We start from the raw sequence: 6,000 nt of genomic DNA, 5'->3' as shown, positions 1-6,000 counted from the left end.
TTTGATGGTATCCATACCCACGGATACCCATACCCAATAATAAATTAACTTAATTACTAAAATATCCTTATATATCTTATTATTAACCTATTTTTAATTTTTTTAATTTATATTATTAAGTTGACAGATTAACTTTTAACGTTCTTTCCCCAATCCATGCCTTTATTTTTCTTCAAATCCCATTGAAACCATTATTTTTCTTCAATTCCCATTGCAACCATTATTTTTCTTCAATTCCCATTGCAACTATCCTTCTTATTCTTTAAAACATAAGTCTTTACTCTTTAGTCACTCACCTCTCCCTCTTATCTTCTCATTTGCTTCTTATATGCTAGCTAGTGTCACTGAACCAATCCCACTGCTTTTTCTTTTTCTTTTTCTTTTTCTTTTCTAGGTTCTACAAAATCAAAGTTTGAGAACATTGAATTCAATTCAATTTTGGAAGATATGGATGGTGATATTGACATAATTGGTGAATGACATTGTTAGTAAATGTTATAAATTTTATTTCAACTATCATTGTCATGTTGATTATTTGGATTTTTATTTAGAGATTTATATGTTTTTATTGCAGAAATTGGGAAGTCAAATGAAGTTATTGAAGTTTGGAATGCATGCAAAATTTAGATGTTTATTTGGATATTTTGATGTTTTTATTTTACTTCATGAATTTGTATGAATTATGTAAGAATTATGAATTTTCTATGGATTATGATTTATGAAATTTTGAATAGATTATGTATGGATGTTTAAAAGTAGTTGAAGTTTTTTGTTAATTAAAAAAAGTTATTCTTTGTTCCAAAAACTAAATAAATTCAAAAATCCATGGGTATCCACGAATACCCATGGATACTTCAATACCCATGGGTACCCACATAATGGGTACCCATGTGGGTACAGGGCGGGCATGGGTATCATGTTTATCCAACGGGGCGGACACGGGTATCATACTATCCGTGTCCATGGGTATCCATTGACATCCCTAGCTCAATATCACAAATAGCATATTATTCACGTAATAGAACGAAGCATGCATAACATATAGCCCCATCCCGTTACATATCAGAGCGACCTAGACGACACAGTGAAGGCAAGGCCACTCACGACGGCAACTGCACACTAAGCACGATCACCTGCAAGTTACCCATACGAAGGGCAACATTTTCAAGCAGAAGGGGTGAGATTTCATAACAAAATAATATTAATCGAAGTAATTTTGAATCATAATTAACATCATATCATTCTTAAACAACTTTGCATATTTGATAAACAATTATCACGTAATCACATATTCAATCATCATCAACAACATAGCATCTTGGACATGACAATGCGACAATGCTCTTAGACTCCTTATATGCATGTGGTACCAATCGTCATCATAAGTATTAATATACTTTAAACGTGCGGAGGACAAAGCTCCTATCAAGGTGAGGACTAAGCTCAATGAATGCTAATGCATGGACTCTTATCAACAAAACATCGTAATCATCATATCAATATGCATCCAATAATTTGGAGCTAAACATCATCTTATTCATCATATATAGACATTATGCACTTAGTTAAATAACAGCAGCAGCATAATCAAGTCACAATAACGGATGATATCAATATATCAATTGCAATTCAATAGCATCATAATTATTCATTCATATCTTACTTAATGTATAATACATCAACTCATACTCATTTAATAATAACATATCTTAAACGGCCTTACAGATTGCATTAAACGTCATCATTAGGTTTCATTACCAATTAGGGGTTCACTCTTGATCAAAACGTGCGACACAGATCGCACAAACACTCAATGCACTCTAATCTGAAGTGCTCGCGAGGCGAGAGTATCTACTCGCCATGGCGAGTACAAGCCAACTCCCCAACTAATGTTGTTCTGGGTTCCATCTTGTCCTACATTCATTCCTAATCATTACTAGGTATGTTCAGGCACTCAAAGGCACTCAAGGTCCAACTAAAAAGTCAAAATTGCAAAATCTTACATGCTCTCTGCCTTAGCTCGCTATGGCGAGTAAGGTTGCTCGCGGTGGCGAGCTGCGTTGTGCAACTCGCGAGGCAAGGGAAAAGGGTTCGCGAGGCGAGCGATGAATGTTCATCACTCGCGAAGCGAGATTCATAGCTCACCGTGGCGAGCGATGAATGTCGCTACGGCCAGACTTCCTATTTTCACAAAAATTCAACGATTCACAAGGTTTTAAGCCTAATATTGATTCCAAAGTTCGTCCTAAACATTATCTAAGGTCTAGAAGCACTTTCCACATCAATTTAACCAATTCCTACCGTTTGATCATCAATTCTAGGGATTTGACCTAGTTTTCGTTTTCTCCAATTCAATCCTAAAACTTGCTAACTAATCATCAGAATTACAATCAATTAACATTACTGAGTTATTAGTCTCACCCTTACCTGGTTATGAAGAAATCGCAGCTCTCTCTTTGATCTTCTCCCTTCTAAGCTTTTTCTCCCTTTTCCAAAAGTTTTCACGTACAATAGTTTTTCTAACAATTAGGTCTTCCCCTATTTATATCTCTTCCTAATAACTTATTTTATTTCACTTTCTCCCCCAAAACTATCTAAAATATCAAAACAGCCCTCAACTAAATATTTTTATTTTCTTATCAAATCTTATTTTATTTAACAATAAAATTAGTCTCATAATCTTATCAAATCATCAAAACACGTCAAATCTTTCAAATCAACTTAACTCTTCTAAATTCAACAAAACTCACATATATATTATAAAAATATAATATAATGGCATAAACTCGATTAAATAATTAATTAAATGAAAGTGGGCGTTACACTCTCCGTTCCACTAAAATGATGAGTAACTTTACAAAAGAGATATCAAAAGGTTACAAGAATTAGTCTTCAAACCTAATTCTACCCAAAGTCCCAAATCTCTTCCTGTGACCAAGAGACTTTATCCTAATAGTGTTTCTCCACGGTGAATCAACGGTGATTTAATCCCAGCCCAAGTGTTTGTTGCCAAGACAAACTCTAGTTTTGTTGATCTAATATCTCTCTCTCTCTCTCTCTCTCATCTAATACAAGGTAGGTTTATATTTATAGAGAAATATAACTCATAAATTTAGAACGGATATCACGCTGAAGATACGTTTCTTTTTTTCTCCTTCAGCACAAAATATATTTGCATCAAATATCCCCTTTAAAAATATATTTGCATCAAATCTTCCTTCATACGGTACAAAAATATATTTATTGCCCATAAATATATTTTCAGCAACAAGTTTTTGGAAGCACAAAATATATTTGAAACAAATCTTTATATTTTTAGCAACAATATTATTCATCCATCAAATTTTAAGTCAATTTCAACATGTACTAAATCATGATCGATGGGATCTTTTGAGCCTAAACATCATCCATTGCCTGTTATTTTCTTTCTGGTGAAGTGTATTCATCCATGTGTTCATTTCTTGAGCTCGGCTTCATTCTCTACTAGCTTATTGGTTATACATACACATTGAGACAATTTTATTTGTACCTAGAGCCTTTTCAAGCCACCATGTATAATCTTAATTATTTTTTGATAAACCACCTTCTACATTCACATGTATCCTTTCTTTTTGTGACAAACTGCATTACAAGACGAATATACCTAATGCTTTTTATTATATTTACCTTTTATGGACTTATGTAGAAGCGTTAAATTACTTATCATGGTTGGTTTTAAGTTTGGGGTTGCTTCTCAAGATAGAAACATTCTAAGTTGGGGTGCGGTAACAAAAATCTAAGAGACGCTCATCTAAATAAGTCTCTTCAAAAACAAAAGTGATTGAAAAATGAAGGGAAATAGCCATTATCTCTAAAAAAAAAAAATGCTGTATTCATAAATTATTAAAAACTTATATTTGTACCAAATTTGAAAGGCATGCTTGCTTGGTTACTTTTAGTATTTTTGCATAGAAGGATAAGTAGTGGATATGTAACTCCAACTTTAACCTACTTTCCCAAATTGTCTTCAAGTTGTATATCCAAGTGGCATGTGAATGTTGACGGGGTGATTAACTTTTTTCAATGATTGAGTGGATCAGTGAGGTTTAGAAAAAACCTGTCTTAGGGTGATTTCTTTGGACCTACTAAATTGAATTATGGAGAACCGGATGGGTAAAGATTCAAGGAGATTTGTTATTTTATTGTAGATTTTTGATGCACGGGTATGTTACTTGAGGATAAGCAATACTTCTAGTGTGGGGTTGTGAAGCCAGACTCTCATACCATGCTCTTAGGGTCCTTTAGAAGTCATTTTACGGTCATTTGTAAGTTTGTTTTAGTACGATTAGCAAGAAGTAAATAAAGTAGCATTGTACTAAATATATGTAAAAAAGATCTTGAAATCTGCTCAAATTCACCCCAACCAGACAACTCCTCGGTCATGCTATGATTTTTACAAGAGCAATCAAGTTGTCTATTTGGAGTATAGCCATCACAGACGTTAAAATGAAGAGAAACGGGGAAAAGAGTAAAAGAATATGAGTAAGGCGTGCTAATCTCCACATGACCTCGGAGCGGTAGTTTAATCATATCTAGACTTGTAATTCTAAGAATGGAGCGATACCAATGGCATATAAAAGCTAACATTCATATCTACATCTTTCATGAAGTCGCCAAAGTTCAATTCAGCTTACAAATTGGTAAAAAAAATGCAATTTTCATATGGATAGGATCAGTATTGCAGGCCCAAAATGTGCAGATACTACCTCGTGCGTGATGCACAGAATGCAATATTGTGCGCATTTACATACATTTTTTTGAAAAAGTGGAATTTGCGAATTCTATGAAAGGGCCACGCCCGTAACAGAGCCAAAATCTCATTTTCTATGCGGGGGAGGTTATGGAAACAACTTGGAAACAAGATTTCATCAACCACTTCATCATCTATTGTAATTTCTTAATCTAGTTGTCATGTCTCTTTTAATTATGAGTAGCTAGAATTCTTTGATTTTGTCATATAGATGCACTTCTTCCTAGCTATATAAACCATGTAATCCAGTTTATCACTTTTTTATGCAATTGAATTCATAGTATTTTTCAGTTATTACTTATTCTTAATGCATGTGTTGGATGACTATTAATCCTAACTTTTGATACATGGTATAGGATAATTGTTCAATATGTAATATCATTAGATGTATTCTAGTATTGCATTTGTGATATTTGTTTTGACGTACAATCAAGCCTTTAATGATCACGAATTTGCCTAGGACATTATGGGGTTGTGATCATAGAAGAGGGTTATAAACGAAATTGGTCATAGCTATTTAGTTAAAACTTCGTAATATTAAAGAATCAATTGAGGTAATTTAGGCATGGTACCAAATACAAAAGACTGGAATAAAAAAACCTAAAAGAAGGTTTGACTTTTGACAATGGTGTCAAGATTTTTGAATTTTCTGTCTTTTATTTCTATTCTCTTATCAAAAAATGTATTTGATATTGCTTTTTGCATAGGCTTCTGGGCTCTTATTTGGGTTGTAAGCCCTTTTTATTCAATTTTCATTTTTAAATATTCAACTAAAAGATATAAAAAAAAAACAATTATTTTGTTTAGTCGTTGTGTTATAGTCCTTTAAATACCTCGAAAATTTTAAATACATCTACAAATATTTTGGTTGTTTGTAATTTTATGAACTAAATTATCAATAAAAATTGAGGATAAAAATGGCTAAATATAAACATAGATGATGATATGTTTGCAATTTCGATATATTAGGAGACTATGAAGCTTTAATAACTAGATCTCACACATTGAGATACCAAACATCCGTTTACCAACATATTTTTTTACTTAATGAATGATTATGTATGCTATAACTAGTCTGATTCACTGCGAGTTACAACTGTTCAATCATAGACTCAACCAAGTCGAACTGGATTTCACAGAGTTCCGTGCATATTCGATCATTTGAGCTAATCGACCCTCACACCTGATTCCAAGTTCAAGTTTTAAAACAT

The sequence above is a fragment of the Medicago truncatula genome, chromosome 2 (assembly GCF_003473485.1).
Source record: "Medicago truncatula cultivar Jemalong A17 chromosome 2, MtrunA17r5.0-ANR, whole genome shotgun sequence".
NCBI lineage: Eukaryota > Viridiplantae > Streptophyta > Magnoliopsida > Fabales > Fabaceae > Medicago > Medicago truncatula.
Note: the sequence above shows the minus strand (reverse complement) of the source record.